At 44.7% G+C, this 17007-nt stretch overlaps 2 non-coding genes across 2 annotated transcripts; both read left to right on the forward strand.

Annotated features, from left to right (window-relative positions):
* Positions 1–2938: 2938 nt before the first annotated feature.
* trnag-gcc (transfer RNA glycine (anticodon GCC)) lies at positions 2939–3009 on the forward strand. The gene has a single exon. It is a non-coding gene; the product is annotated as a tRNA-Gly (tRNA).
* Positions 3010–15763: 12754 nt separating this feature from the next.
* Positions 15764–15836, forward strand: trnav-cac (transfer RNA valine (anticodon CAC)). Its single transcript has one exon. It is a non-coding gene; the product is annotated as a tRNA-Val (tRNA).
* Positions 15837–17007: the final 1171 nt, after the last annotated feature.

Below are 17007 nucleotides of genomic sequence, written 5' to 3' on the forward strand. Positions count from 1 at the left end.
CGATTATTTTGCATTCTGCACCAAGAAGGAACTTCGGAACAGGATTGTGGTTTTTGGTCCTTCCAGCCTGTTCCGCAACTCAATGAGATCATGGCTGAGTTGTGACCGAAGTCACTGTACCCGCCTTCGTCCCATAGTTCTCAATACGTTTGGTTAACAAAAATCTATAAATCACGGGTTTGAAATTAACAATTGAGCTTACATCAACTGCCGTTTGTGGAAGAGACTTCCACACTTCTACCTCCGTTTGATTGTGGAAGTGTGTCCTAACTTCACTCCCGAAAGTCCTGACTCCAATGTTTAGGCTATGCCCCCAAGTCCAAGACACCCCAACGAGCGGAAATAGTTTCTTTGTAACTACCCCATCAGTTCCTCTTAATATCTTGATAATTTCGATCATATCAGCCTTTAATCTACTAAATTGCAGGGAATACAACCATAGTTTTTGTAATCTCTCCTCGTAATTTAACGCTTAGAGTCCAGGTATCACTCCAGTAAATCTACACTGCACTCCCTCCAAGGACGGTATATCCTTCCTAAGGTGCGGTGCCCAGAACTGAACACAGCACTCCAGGTGTGGTCCAACCAGAGCTTTGTGTAGATTTAGCATAATGTCTATTCCCTTGCATTCTCATCCTCTAAATATACAGGCCAACATTCCATTAGCCTTTTTGATTATTTCCTGTACCTGCCCATGACATGTTATTGATCTATATACATGGACACCTAAGTTGCTGTGGAACTTCACAGTTTCGAATTATTCACCTTTTGTAAAGTATTCTGATCTATCATTGTGAAGTCCAAAGTGGATGACCTCACACTTGCCAAAATTGAAATCCATTTGCCACGGTTTTGGCCATTCATTTATTATATTAATGTCTCTCTGGAATGTTATGCTTTCATCTGCACTGCTCACAACGCTGCTCATTTTGGAGCCATCCACAAACTTCGATATGTCGTTCTCGAACCCGTCATCTGATATTAATGAGAACGCGTGAACTGGGGGAATTCACATTCAGCATCAATCTCTTCATCATCCAGAGACATTTTATTTACTTTTCATGTGTTGCGCCTTGGGAAACTCAGCACTCTTTCTTCTGGAGCTCAAACATGCTCTGCATGTAATTCAATCCTACCAACAGCAATACTGAGAAGATGTCAGAAGCCAATTGGTGTCTTTTCACTCAAAGTTGTGGAATAGCAAGGCTCATCTGGGATTTGAACGCGGAACTTCTCGGACTTTAATTAACTGAAGCCCCAAAGCGAGAAACATGCATTTGGATCAACCAGGCGCTGTTACTTGCTTTGTGCAGCCAGTGACAAGTTTCGTTGTCTTCCAAAGCCGATCGGCCATCCTTTTCTGTGCATCCAATCTCGTTTTCCATTCCGGTGTGCACTAATATCAAGCTGTACACTAACTATTTCCTGTCGCCAATATTAGTTTCCCTTTACTAAATTGGTTTCGTCTGAACGACTTTTATTATCAAGCAAGACGTTTCAGAATTAGTTGCTCTGAAACTACATTGCTTTGGAGGATACTGAGAGGTGTCGATGAAAAGAGGGACCTTGGAGTGCATGTCCACAGATTCCTGAAGGTAAGAGGACACGTAGTTAAAGTGGTTAAAAAGGCATACAGGATACTCTCCTTTATTAGCTGACGCATAGAATGTAAGAGCATGGAGGTTATGGTAGAAATTTATAAAACAATGGTTCAGCCTCAGCAAGAAAGCAACATATAGTTGTGGTCACCACATTACAGGAAAGATGTGATTGCACTAAAGATGGTACAGAGGAGATTTACGACACTGTTGCCAGAACATGATAATTTTAGCTATGAGATTAGATTGGATAGGATGAGGTTGTTTGCTTTGGAGATGAGGAGGCTGTTGGCAGATTTTATTGAGGTGTATAAAATTATGACGGGCCGAGATTGAGTGGATAGCAAGGACCTATTTCCCTTAGCAGGGAGGTCAATAATCAGGGTACATCGATCTAAGGTAATTGGTAGAAGGATTAGAGGGGAGAGGAAGATTTTTTTCCCACCCAGTGGACGGTGGGGGTCGGGAAATTACTGCCCGAAAGGGTGGGAGATGCAGAAACCTTCATCGCATTGAAAAAATAAAAACTTCAATCTGCATGTTAAGATCCGTTACTAAAAGTATTTGGTATCAAACGCTGGATAGTGAGATAAGGCTCGGTATCGATTTTTTCGGCCGGCACAAGCACGATGTGCAGAATGGTTTCCTTCTGTGGCCTAACTTTCTAGGATTCGATGATATGATTGCCGTCTGTCTCGGCATCGTGATTACATACACTCTCCCAAAAGTATACTTTAATCAAGTTGGTGCGTTGTTTCACTGTGAGAGCAGAGACATAAGTGTGTAATCATTTGCTGCAGCAGCTGGGTTGCACCTTTATTTTCCTACCGTCTCAGTCCATTTTTTTACCCTCCTAAGCTGGTGTTGCAGGTTCGGTCAGCCTTCGCCGTTCAAGGAAGCCTGAGAAGTCCATCAGGGGTCACACAGAGAGACAAGAGACAGAGACAGGGAAAGATAGAGAGATGCATGCAAAGAAAATAAAGAGTATAAATGTCAGGTTTTGAAAACTAGCGGAATTTAAGTTACAGATTGGGAAATATTGCTTCTCGGTCTTGAAATCTTGGAAGAGAAGATTGGACGCCCAATTAAAAGTACCGGCCACGTTGAAGCATCTCTCATGCTGGGACAGAGGTAAATGCGGTCAATTAATTCCAATTTATGTATTTGAGCATTGAAGAGATCTTTAAACCGGAGCACTGCGAGCCGAATTCAAACCAAGGCAGGAAAACTCCATTGGGGTTTTGAGACAACAGCTTTAACCACTCGTCCATCGCAGCTGGAAACGGCATGTTCGTTCAGACAGGATTCCATTTAGAAACATGCAAATTCTTCACAACCCAGCATTGGTGGTTCAGGGGTAGAATTCTCGCCTGCCACGCGGGAGACCCGGGTTCGATTCCCGGCCAATGCATGATCGTTTTGCATTCTGCACCAAGGAGGAACTTCGGAACAGGAGTTTGGTCTTTGATCCTTCCAGCCTGTTCCGTAACTCAATGAGTTGTGACCGAACTCCCTGTCCCCGCTTTCCTCCCATATCTCCAAATACCTTTGGTTAACAAAAATCTATAAATCACGGGTTTGAAATTAACAATTGAGCTCGCATCAACTGCCGTTTGTGGAAGAGATTTCCACACTTCTACCTCCCTTTGCTTGTAGAAGTGTATCCTAACTTCACTCCTGAAAGTCCTGACTCTGATGTTTAGGCTCTGCCCCCAAGTCCTCGACACCCCAACGAGCGGAAATAGTTTCTTTGTAACTACCCCATCAGTTCCTAATAATATCTTGATAATTTCGATCACATCAGCCTTTAATCTACTAAATTGCAGGGAATACAACCATAGTTTGTGTAATTTCTCCTCGTAATTTAACGCATCGGGCCCAGGCATCATTCTAGTAAATCTACACTGCACTCCCTCCAAGGACAGAATATCCTTCCTCAGGTGCGGTGCGCAGAACTGAACACAGTACTCCAGGTGTGGTCCAACCAGAGCTTTTTGTAGCTGTAGAATAATGTCTGTTCCCTTGTATTCTCGTCCTCTAAATATATAGGCCACCATTCCATTATCCTTTTTGATTATTTCCTGTACCTGTCCATGACATGTTATTGATTTATGTACAGGGAAAACCTAAGTTCCTATGGAACGCCACAGTTTCCAATTTTTCACCTTTTGTAAAGTATTCTGATCTATCTTTGTGAAGTCCAAAGTGGATGACCTCACACTTGCCAAAATTGAAATCCATTTCCCACGGTTTTGTCCATTCATTTATTATATTAATGTCTCTCTGGAATGTTATGCTTTCATCTACACTGCTTACAACGCTTCCCATTTTGGGTCCATCGGCAAACTTCGATATGTCGTTCTCTATCCCGTTATCCAATATCAATTAGACCGCCTGACCTTGGGGAAATTCACATTCAGCATCAATCTCTTCATCATCTTGAGACATTTTATTTACTTTACATGTGTTGCCCAGGCATAGAATGTAAGAGCAGTGAGGTTGTTCTTGAAATGAATATAACACTAGTTAGGCCACAGCTGGAGTATTGCATGCAGTTGTGGTCACCACATTACAGGAAAGATGCGACTGCACGAGAAATGGTACAGATGTGATTTACGACGATGTTTAGAGGACTGGAGAATTTTAGCTATGAGAATAGATTGGATAGGCTGAGGGTGTTTTCTCTGGAACCGAGGAGGCTGAGGGGAGATTTAATTGAGGTGTACAAAATTATGACGGGCCTGGATAGAGTGGAAAGGAAGGACCTGTTTCACTTAGCAGGGATGTCAATAAAAAGGGCGCATAGATTTAGGGAGTTGGTCGAGGATTAGAATGGAGCAGAGGGGATTTTTTTCCACCCAGCGGGTGGTGGGGGTCTGGAACTCACTGCCTGAGAGGGTGGGAGAAGCAGAAACCCTCATCGGATTTAAAAAGCACTTCAATATGCACTTGAAGAGCCATAACCGACAAGACTACGGACCAAACGCTGGTAAGTCGGGCGATGCTGGATACCTCTTTTCCGGCCGGTACAAACACGATCGGCGGAATGGCCTCCACTGGCGTAAATTTTTCAGATTGTCTGATTCTCTGATATGATTGCCGTCTGTCTCGGCATGGTGATAACATACACTCTACCATAAGAATACTTTAATCAAATTGGTGATTTGATTCACTGTGAGAGCGACGATACATAAATGTGTAGACATTGGCTGCAGCAGCTGGGTTGCACCTTTACTTTTCCTACCGTCTCAGTCTTTCTTTAATCTTCTCTGCTGGCGTTGCATGTTCGATCAGCCGTCGCCGTTCCATTTCACGCTCAGGCCTACCCGCACTCGGTACTGTCATGGCCTGAACACGTCTTTCGTGTTCTCACAGAAAATGCCACTTTTGCGAGCAGCTTGTCTGGACTGGACTGCACTGAGCTGGGACACTGGGAGTATTCAATTAATGAAATCAGTACTTCAAACAGAAAAAAATCTTCACTCACTCATCCTGATACATTCGGGTCTCATTAGAAGCCTAAAAAGCCCATCAGGCAACAACACAAGAGACAGAGATAGGGAGAGAAAGAGAAATGCATGCAAAGAAAATAAAGGTTTTCAATAGAATCATACAATCATAAAATGGTTACAGAACAGAAGGAGGCTATTCGGCCCATCGAGCCCGTGCCGGGTCATTTCAAGAGCAATCCAGTTAGTCCCATTCCCCCGCTCCTTCCGGTCGCTCTATATTTTTATGCCTTCAAGTATTTATCGAATTCGTTTTTAAAACCCACGATTCAATCTGCTTCCACCATCCTTTCAGGCAGCGCATTCCAGATTATAACTACTCGCTGGGTAAAGAAGTGTTTCCTCATGTCGCCTTTGGTTCTTTTGCCAATCACCGTAAATCTGTGTCCTCTGGTTCTCGATCCTTCCGCCAATGGGAACAGGTTCTCTTTATTTACTTTATCTAAACCCTTCATGACTTTGAACACTTCTATCAAATCTCCTCTTAACGTTCTCTGCTCAAAGGAGAAGAACCCCAGCACGGGGGAAATGCGATCAATCAGCTTCAATTCATTAATTTGAGCATTAAACAGCACTTTAAACATTACTGTGACATTATGGTAGCGTGGCCTCGCGGTCTAAAGTGTTTCATCAAATTTCTATGGAGGCGTGGGTTTGAATCCCACTGATGCTAGAATTTCTGGCAATGTTTATTTTGATCTGTTAACAGAAAACCCGATTGTCGTGCGATGGAGCAGAGGATGTGAAAGAAGCTAAAAGTGAAATGCAGATATTATTTTCATCAAGGGGACAGGACACGTTTCCACAGGTAAGCGTCTCTCACCTTAAGATTCTTTCCAGCAGAGTGACCGGGCTCTTGCGGCGCAATCAGTCAGTGCGTCGTCCTTCTATGACTGTACAGAGTCGGGAAATGGCGAGGTTGTTAGTTGAGTCTCACCTAGATAAACGAATCTTTTTCCTTTTGAACATTTCGAACGGAGCAAAAGGAATAATTGAGGTGTTCCAAAATGCATCAATTATTTGTCTCGCCACGTGGTTCCTCTTGTTGCAATAGCAGATGTGATATTTCGTGTTATCAGTTTACAGGAGGTAGACTGCGGAATTGGAGCCACGCACTATGATTTTGATCCATCTGTAAATTATGGGATTTAGCTTGAGCTTTAAACCAGCGCGTTTGACCGCTCAGCCACGATAATTTCCATCTTGCGATCTTCAGGAGCTACTTCTACAGCATAGAATTACTGCAAGCAAGAATTCTACCCCTGAAGCACCAATGCTTGCACGGCAGCCGGATGCATTTGTCCAGTTGGAAACCTGTCTGATGGAACATGCAGTCTGATAGAACCGGAAGTCCAGCAGATTGACTTTTGCGGTGAGCAGATGATGAGCCTCCTTCTTGAGAGTGTTTCGCCAATCCAACTCAGAGTGGATTAAGCATTATAAATTCGGGTGGGACTGGAGCCACTTGTATAAGAGGAAGTGTAGGGGGTTGTTTCCCTTCCTTGAAGGGCATTAATGATCCTGTTGAGGTTTTGATGCAAAATTTCACTTCCCAGCGCCGAAATCACCGAACCCTGAGCTAAAATTCAACGATGGTGAGAATCGGACACACAACTTTTGCAGTGATTAGAAGAAGTCCCACGTGCTACCCATGGCGCCACAAATCGGCGATCGATGAGGTTATTTCACGTTACCCATATGCTGCTTTGGAACTTTTGCTGCGGTGCAGTAAGTGGTTAAAAAGCTCAGTGGAGATTCAAAGCAGCTCCTGAGAAAGCGACACAGCGACGGTTTGTGCAATGCATAGTCCTCTCTCTCTCTCCCATTTGCTCACTCTCGCTTTCCATCTTGAGCTCTCACTCTCCCAGTTTATCTCATGAGCGTTGGAATACCAAGGGGTGGAAGTTATGTTAAAGCTGCACAGAGCTCTGGCAAGACCCCATCTGGAGGACAGCATTCAATTCTGGGCACCCCACCTCAGGAAGGATGTATGAACCTGGATATTCGAGGGGCTGAATGGCCTACTCATGTTCCTATGTTCCAATAAATGAAAGAATAATTCAAGTATGGAGACCCGAATGTATGAGGATGAGTGAGTGAAGAATGTTTTCTGTTTGAAGTGCTGATTTCATTCATTGAATGCTCCCAGTGTCCCAGCTCAGTGCAGTCCAGTCCAGACAAGCTGCTCGCAAAAGTGGCATTTTCTGTGAGAACACAAAAGACGTGTTCAGGCCATGACAGTACCGAGTGCGGATAGGCCTGCGCGTGAAATGGAAAATTGAGGTGAAATACTCCCACAAGCAGCGGATGTCTCTGTTTCCATTTTCAAAATACACGCACGCACGGGCCGAATCGATGCAGCTCCTGGGAAATCTGTGAGGCGACGCAGGGCTGCCGTGGATCATTTGAAGCAACTGGCACACACCAGATTCGGCCCGTTTCACGTGGAATCTCCTGTTTCTGAATCTTCTTTCCTTCCTGCTTCCTCTGCACCTCCAGCTGCCAGTTGAATTAGATGCTTGATGCAAACACAGCGAATACATGAAACCCATCTTGACCTGGTCAGCAGGGAGAGGGAAAGGATGGTGCTGGCCATTGAGAAGGGATGGATTTTGCACATACCGGGAAAAATAGACGCAAATGTCTCATCTCCCTGCTTCTTTGCTTTGCGGAATATCTTAGCATTCAGAGATGATCTCACTGCCCCCCAGGCCCATGATCCCCACTCGCACTCTCCTTCCAATCTCAAACACTTTGCCTCGGTTTGAAATTGTATATGTTTTCACACTGGGATTTAATTTGCAGAAAGCGATGCTGTGATAACCCGGGGATATTGAAGAGATGCAGTGCAAGAAGATACATAAAAGGCTAATGATAATAATGACTGTTCTCACACTGTGAGCTACAGTTAAAGGCTGACAACATTTAAAGTCTCATGCAGCAGGTCTGGGCCCAAATCTTTCACGTGGCATCTCCTTCTGCTTCTGTCACTCCGTTTCCTCCACGGAGAGTTCATTTGGAATTCCTGTGCGGCTGCATTGCGCATTTTCCAGAACTGCTTCGAGCGCAATTCGCTCCAGTCCATCAATTGCAGATATTAGTTTGATTAAGGGGAGAGGACACCTTTTCACAGACAAGGGCTGTTCATCCTATTGTTTTTCAGCCAGATTAGGGCAGATGATCAAAGTAACCGGATTGGGTGAACTGTCCGTACAGGTGCCTGGTGGGCTCGTGGTTATGATTCGGCGCTTACACTGATATAATTAATTACATGAAACCAAATAAACTCTACGAACAGAGGAATATTTCTGTAAACACCATTAACCAACCTATAACATTTTGTTGCAGACTGAAAGAAACCCTAACATGGTTACCGAATGACACTCACTAGTTTAATAATGATTTGTTTTGTATTTGAAACGCTTTTCCGACTGCATTTTAGGAGACTGTTTGGAAATGTTCAGTGTGTATGAGACCAGGAGTTTGGTGCAGCCGTTGTTAAATTGAACAGGAACAGCCAATTGTCGACCTATCAACACAGGAGAAGAAACTCGCCCCTGGAGGTACATCTGGAGCAAGTTCCAATAAAGTGAAAAAATTCTGCCCGGGATCGAATCGGGGGCTTTTTGCATGTGAGGCAAACGTAATAATCGCGATAATACAGAAACCGCAACACGGTAAGTATTTTAAAAAATGCTCAGTGTTTATCACACCAGTAACCTGGTGCAACCGCTGATCAATTTCACAGGACCGGTGCTTTGTATCAAACAGAAGTTAGCAGCAAAAAGTGTTATTAATGGTAATAGTGGGACTGAGAAATGCTTAAACAACCGGCACTCTGTAAAACAGAACTCCAATTATCGGTTTAAATAAAATCCTGAACTGACAGAGCGGAGGGCAATTAAAGATTGAATTATATCGCAATTCACTGAATCTGAACAACGTTTAAAGAAGTGAATCTCTCAGGAGTAGGATTCCTGCGCTTTTGGTGAGGAAGTGTGGTTGGCTGCTGCTTTCGTCCCCTGCACTCCCAGAAGCGCGGTGGTGGTCAGTACCGATCGCCATCCATATGGATTTCGGATCCACAAGTTTCCTGTGGAGCTGGTGGCAGAACTGCAGCATCTGACTTCAGATCCGAAGACTAAGTGTTTGAATTACGTTGGGTCGCAGCATTTTCACTGCGGCTCAGGGCTCTGCGACTGATTTTATGTCGGGACAGTGTTTGAGGGATTGGCTGTTCAGCATTTGCGCAGTAAAGCAAAATTATATTTCATACATCAATGTTTTTTTTCTGTTACTTTCTGTTTGGACCCTTTCCAGTTTTATATGGAAACAGATATCAGTATTTAAGGGATGTGCTGAGCAATGTTTGTGGAATCAGTGTAATTAAATTTGATACCTCAATGTTGTTTTTTCTGTAACTTTCTATTTACACCTTCTCCAGTTTTACATAGAAACAGGTATCAATGTTTGGAGGGTGTGGTGTGCAAAGTTTGTGTAATCAGCATAATTCAGTGTAATACAATGAATGGCTTTTTCTGTTACTCTCAATTTTTAAGGGCTGTGGTGTGCAATGTTTATGGAATCAGCGTAATTAAATTTGCTTATTTAGTCCATTCCGTCTCCAGCCCAAACTCTTGTCGTTAGATTTGTAACTTCACCGAGTTCAAACTGGGATAAATCCACCGTCCAGCCACTCGGCAATCATAAATTTTAATTGAACTTTACTCTGGCCCAGAGTCACCCGCTGTAATCCAGTCTTTCTCGGGCACATTAACATCATAACGACTGGTTTAAAAGAGAAAACTGCCGTCCGTTTCACTGGAAGTGCAAGAGACAACTTTGTAGACACCGGCTCGTTGGACCTTCTCATTTCAACTCATCTCATTTTCAGCAAACCAGAACGTTACTGATACAAAGGATGGTGAATAACAGCTCGAAAAATCAATGTTGTCTATCATTGGGTGACTGAGTCTTCCAACATACAGACATACAGACATTTCGGGGCAAGGGGAGTTTGAAGTTCAGAAATAACACAGCACAGATTTTCACTCGTGCAAGCTGCACACCCTTTATTTTGGAAAAGTAAACTGATGGTAAGACAGCTGTTACATTGATCACTACAAGCTGAAGCTTTCGCTCGGTGAATTAATGGTTCAGTGCGCAAGACGTCGTGTTTCTATAGCGCAATTGGTTCCTGTTAATTAATAATGGTCGGTGGTTCAATTCCACTCACAGAGGGTGACTGTTACCTTAACATTCGTTGTCTCGCATTGCCGGGTTTCTAAAGTGCTGCTATCAGCTGTGCAAGGCTGATATTCCAACATTTAACCTGCGGTCGGAGAGCAGGCACACGAACAATAAATAAAAAACCGAGATTGGCTTCAAGGTGATCAGAATTCTTCGTGACAGACCAGATCCGAAGAGAATGCTCACGGTTTGCCGGAGAGCTGTCTCGCTGTGACGTGGATATTTCTGCAGTGAGCGAGATGCAAACTGTTTCCCATTTTTCCGTGATGAATGTCACTCCCCTTACTTTGGAAAAATAAAATGGTGTTCACATTCCGACAGGTTTCAATTGATTTGTGAGGGATCATTAAAGGATCCTGCAGCGCTGCCCCCGTTAACAACAGCAGTTCTGAGCCGCATCTCAGAAGCAGCAACAATCCCATCAGTTTTTTGCTGTTCCCCAGCTCCTGGAGTGAGCGAGACCGTGACAGCAGCACCATTCAGGCCGCCTGTCCGGCCCTGCCCTCTCCAATCACCGGCTGCCGATGGAAAGCAGCGAATGCAGTCTCAGACCGAGCATTATTGCCCTTCCCTGGGAAACTGGATACCACGGCCCGACCAAATGTCCCCATACACCGAGCACAGGCAGAGGAAACTCCGGGGAGTTTATATACTGATCACTCGGCCTTCCAGCAGGATTTAGCGAGAATCAGAGAGAGTGAAACTGCCATTGGGCCTCACTGAGAAAATCGGGGTCAGTAAATTAGAGATTCTGGAGTCAGGATGAGCCAGCGGTTGAGGTCGCTGTATTCAGATCGCAGTTTCCCTAGTGTTGTGGTTTTGAATCCGAAATCTTCACATTCAGTCCTTGTACGAAATTCTTTCTTGTGCCTTAGGCTGGAGGTGTTTTTTTTTGTGCACAGTTGATTTGCTACTTCCAGAAAACCAACCCGACATCCGTCCCCGGCAGGTTTGTTTTTATTTGTTGTAAGAATGTGTAGTGTTTGGGGTCAGTAGAACACGGCCCGTGCAATCAATCCACTGTGACATTGACCAGTTGTTCCAATACCTTTGCCACGAGACTCATCTGGCGAAATGGAAATCCAGATGTGGCTCATTGCAATTGCGATTATTAAATAAAAACGAGTCATGGACACGGTCTTTAGGCCTATGGTCTCAATACTCATATTCGCATGTGGACTTTAAGCTTTTTGAGTGTTGTTGATAAAATGGTGAAAAGCAGAGTGCGAATGTTTTTGATCGTTGTGAGTCCTTTACTTCCTCGGTTACTGAATGGTGGGAGATGTTTGTTATGAAACAGACACATATGAAGTACATCTCACTGTATATTGTGCGCGTGCAAGATGTTTTCTGCTAAAATTCGTTCATGTGACTTAAACAATGCCACCATAGCCACACCTGCGGCTAGTCAGCAATTTCTCTTGGACAACACTGACATAGAGCATGGCCGAGTGCACTGAGTCCGGACATTGATGCTCCAGGACTGTCAGAGTGGGATTCGATTTTCGTCTCTAACAAAATTTCCATAGCAACGGAAAGAATGGCGGCTGCTGTTGCATAAACATCACAGTCAAACAAACACACACTCTTTGTATCTACTCACTTGAGGTTGTACTAGAGTGGGGGGCACTAGTTAATGTACTTTAACTGAGGCGGCACTAGTTGGGATTGTATGATAGAGTGGAGCAGCCGTTGCCCTTCTGTATTACTAAGGTGGGAATCCAGACTACTTGTATCACAAGCACGGAACATTTTTAACCAAGTCCTAAAATACCGCCTGTAAAATGAGAACGGGTGACAATTCAACACAGGGAAAACACAGCAAACTCATTTAAGTTTAGACTGTCACTTGTTAACCAAGGTGGAAAGGAAACAAAGTGGAGCATTGTTCAGGGATGTCCTGTTCATAATAGGCTGGAAAAAGCCAATCCGGCAAATTATTACCCCATCAGTCTGCACTCAATCATCAGCAAAGTGATGGAAGGTGTCGTCGACAGTGCTATCAAGCGGCACTTACTCACCAATAACCTGCTCACCGATGCTCAGTTTGGGTTTCGCCAGGACCACTCGGCGACAGACCTCATTGCAGCCTTGCTCCAACCTGGACAAAAGAGCTAAATGCCGGAGGTGAGGTGAGAGTAACTGCCCTTGACATCAAGGCACCCTTTGACCGATGTGTCTTCAACGAGCCCTAGGAAATTTGAAGTCAACGGGAATCAGGGGGAAAACTCTCCAGTGGCTGGAATCTTACCTGGCGCCAAGTAAGATGGTAGTGGTTGTTGGAGGCAAATCATCTCCGCCCCAGGACATCACTGCAGGAGTTCCTCAGTGCAGTGTCCGACGCCCAACTATCGTCAGCTGCTTTATCAATAGCCTTTCCTCCATCATAAGGTCAGAAATGGGGATGTTCGCTGATGATTGCACAGTGTACATTTCCATTCGCAATCCCTCTACTAATGAAGCAGTACGTGCCCGCGTGCAGCAAAACCTGGACAACATTCAGCCTTGGGCTGATGAGTGGCAAGTAACATTCAAGTGCCAGGCAATGACCAACTCTAACAAGAGAAATCCGAACCAACTCCCCTTGACATTCAACGGCATTACCATCGCCGAATTCCCCGCCATCAACAGCCTGGGGGTCACCATTGACCAGAAACTTAACTGGACCAGCTACATAAATACTGTGGCGACAAGAGCAGGTCAGAGGCCGGGTATTGTGCGGCGAGTGACTCATCTCCTGACTCCCCAAAGTCTTTCTACTATCTACAATGTACAAGTCAGGAGTGTGACGGAATACCCTTCACTTGCCTGGATGTGTGCAGCTCCAGCTTCAATCAAGAAGCTCGACATCATCCAGGACAAAGCAGCCCGCTTGATTTGCACCCCATCCACCACCCTAAACATTCACCCCCTTCACCACCTGCGCACCGTGGCTGCAGTGTGTGCCATCTACAGGATGCACTGCAGCAATTCGCCAAGGCTTCATCGACAGCACCACCCAAATCCGCGACCTCTATCACCTAGAAAGTCAAGGGCATATGGCACATAGGAACAACACCACCTGCATGTTCCCCTCCAAGTCACACACCATCCTGCCTAGGAAATATTTCGCCGTACCTTCATTGTCGCTGGGTCAAAATCCTGGAACTCCCTTCCTAACAGCACTGTGGGAGAACCTTCACCACACGGACTTTAGCGGTTCAAGGAGCTGGATCACCACCACCTTCTCAAGCACAATTAGGGATGGCCAATAAATGCTGGCCTTGCCAGCGACGCTCAAATCTCATAGAATCGTAGAATGTTTACAGCACGGAAGGAGGCCATTCGGCTCCACGCAATCGTAATCCAGCTAGTCTCACTCTCCCGCCCTTTCCCTGTAGCCCTGCATTTTTTTTCCTTTCAAGCACTTATCCAGTTGCCTTTGAATCTGCCTTCACCGCCCCCTCGGGCAGTGCATTCCAGATCCTAACCATTCGCTATTTAAAAACGTTTTTCCTCATGTCACCTTTGGCTCTTTTGCCAATCACCTGAAATCTATGTCCTCTGGTTCTCGACCCTTCTACCATTGGGAACAGTTTCTCTCTATCTATTCTGCCTGGACCCATCATGATTTTGAATTCCTCTATCAAATCTCCCCGCAACCTTCTCTGTTCCAACGAGAACAACCCCAGCTTCTCCAGTCTGTCCAAGTCACTAAATTCCCTCATCCCTGCAATCATTCTCGTAAATCTCTCCTGCACCCTCTGTCAGGCCTTCACATCTTTCCTGAACTGCGGTGCACAGAACCGGACACAATACCATAGTTGTGGCCGAAACAGTGTTTTATAAAGGTTCATCATGACTTCCATACTTTTTTACTCGATGCCTCTATTTATGAAGTCCAGGATCCCGTATACCTTTTCAACCGCATTCTCAACCTGCTCTGAAGCCTTCAACGATTTGTGCACATAAACCACCAGATCTCTCTGGGCCTATACCCAGTTTGGAGTTGCGCCCTTTAGTTTATATGGCCTCTCCTGATTCTTCCTACCGAAATGTATCATGTCGCATTTTTTGTGTTAAATTTCATCTGCCACTTGTCCGCCCATGACACAGGCCAATATATAACCTCTTGAAGTCTGTCACCATCCTTCACACTGTTCACTACCCTTCCAAGTTTTGTGTCATCTGCAAATTTTGAAAGTGTGCCCTGTACAAGCAAGTCCAAGTCATTAATATAAATCAAGAAAAGCAGTGGTCCCAGCATTGACACCTGGGGAACACCATTGGACTCCTCCCTCCAGTCCAAAAAACAACCAATCACCACTACTCTCTGCTTCCTGTCCCTCAGCCAATTCTGCATCCATGTTTCTACTGCCCCCTTTGACCCATGGACCTCAATCTTACTGATAAGCCTACCGTGCTGCAATTTATCAAACACCTTTTGAAAGCCCATATGCACCACATCAACTGCGTTGCCTTCATCTACCCTCTCTGTTAACTCAACAAAAAAACTCAATCATGTTAGTTAAACACGATTTGCCTTCAACAAACCCATGCCGGCTTTCCCGAATCAATCCACAGTCGTCCAAGCGTCTGTTAATTCTGTCCCGGATTATCGTTTCTAAAAGTTCCCCCACCATTGAGGTTAAACTGACTGGCATATAGATGCTGGCTTTATCCTTACATCTTTTTTGAACAAGGATGTAACGTTTGCAATTCTCCAGTCCTCTAGCGCCACCCCCGTATCTGTGGATGTTTGTAAGATTATGGTCAGTACCTCCTGCTATTTCCACCCTTCCTTCCCTCAGCAGCCTACGATGCATCCCATCCGGACCGGGTGACTTATCTACTTTAAGTACAGCGAGCCTTCCGAGTACCTCTTCTTTATCAATGTTAAGCCCATTCAGGATCTCAACTGTATTTACCTTTACCGAGACTCTGGCAGCATCTTCTTCCTTGGTAAAGACGTATACAATGTATTCATTTAATATCTCTGCCATCCTCTCTGCCTCCATGAATAGCTCTCCTTTATGGTCCCTTATCAGAGTACGGCTCCTACTGCCCGTTTAATGTTTACATGCCAGTTTATGTTGGCCGCCAGTTTATTCTCACACTCTCTCTTTGCCCGTCATTTCCTTTTTCACTTCCCCTCTGAACTTTCCATATTCAGCCTGGTGAATGAATGAATGAAAAACATGCTGGATTTCCGTCAGTCTGAAACAGAAAGTTATTGGTTGATTAATGGCGATTTGAACAACTATTCGTCTTTTTACTGAGTTTAATGAGCTTTGCGAAATTAATACAACAAACTATTTTGTAAAACTTAATCCCCTGAATGGGACCCGGCCCCGTCTCCCAGCACTGAGAACATTTGAAGACGGCAACTATCTTCCGAGCATTTCGTATAACCGTTTGCACAGCAGAGTTTCCGTAGTGTAGTGGCTATCACGTTCGCCTCACACGCGAAAGGTCCCCGGTTCGAAACCGGGCGGAAACATTTTCAAAACGTCATCCACTAAAAATCAATAAATATGAAAACACGCAAGATTTCACTCTGTAGTGAAATATGAATAAAATACAGAACCGGTATATTTTCCTTTCTCTGTCCAGTTCTGCACACACTCAAACATTACACAGATACCGAAAATATATCTCCCTCACTTCAGTTTCCTGCCCTGCCTGTGCAGAAATCTCCTCTCAAAGCTACTCATTGCGACTGGTTTTTGTTGATTTGTGAGAGATTTTTAAAGGACCCTGAAGAGCTGCCTCGGTTCATAACTATAGTTCTAAACAGCATGGCAACCGCGGCAACAAACACATCCGTTTTTCGAAGTTCGATGTTCCCCAGCTCCCGGATTGAGTGTGACCACGACAGCAACGACATTCAGGCCGCCTGTCCGGCCCCGCTCCCTCCAATCACAGGTTGCTGGCGGAAGGCCGCAAATACCGCCTCAGACAGCGCAATACTGCCGATCCCTGGGAAACAATATACCACCGAAGCTTTGACAACACATCGCAGGCATCATTTGTCCCGCAAACATAGATACTTGCCAGCTGTTTCAAAGTTTATTGCCTGAACAAGGATTTGATTTCTGCACACTCAAATCACGAGCCGCTTATAGAAATCTCAGAGTCTACCGACTGAGCGACCCAGGCTCAATATACGAAAAAGATCCATTGTACAAATTTATGGTAGGACTCTGAATTATCCTTCGTGAACGTCGAACTGAGTTGAAGATCCCTTTTATAAAATTGTCAGTGACGTGTTGAGGAGAATCCTTGTTTCTGTTGAACATGATGTAAGAAACATGGACAGTGAACTCTTGAGTTTACAATTCTTCTTGTTTGTGCCAAATGTCTTCTCATTCGTTAGCACCAATTAAAATAACCCTTTATCCAGTGGCTCAAAAGCTAAACTTGCCCCACACGGGAGTTGGAAAAGGCCTCTCGACCTTTCATGTATTAACATCTGGAAGCTGAATAATTTCATCCGTTACACAGTGACACCAGGCAGCAGATTTCCCTTCCATATTTTCCCCACACGAAACTTCCACCCGATGAATATCCGCTTAAAGAAAAGAAGAATTGTGTGTTTGGTTCTTCAGATTTAAAGATTTCGCACCGGCCCCTTTGGCACATCAGCTGCCGCTTATAGCCCCCCTCTCCCC

This window comes from Heptranchias perlo, chromosome 20 (assembly GCF_035084215.1).
Source record: "Heptranchias perlo isolate sHepPer1 chromosome 20, sHepPer1.hap1, whole genome shotgun sequence".
Classification (NCBI taxonomy): Eukaryota; Metazoa; Chordata; class Chondrichthyes; order Hexanchiformes; family Hexanchidae; genus Heptranchias; species Heptranchias perlo.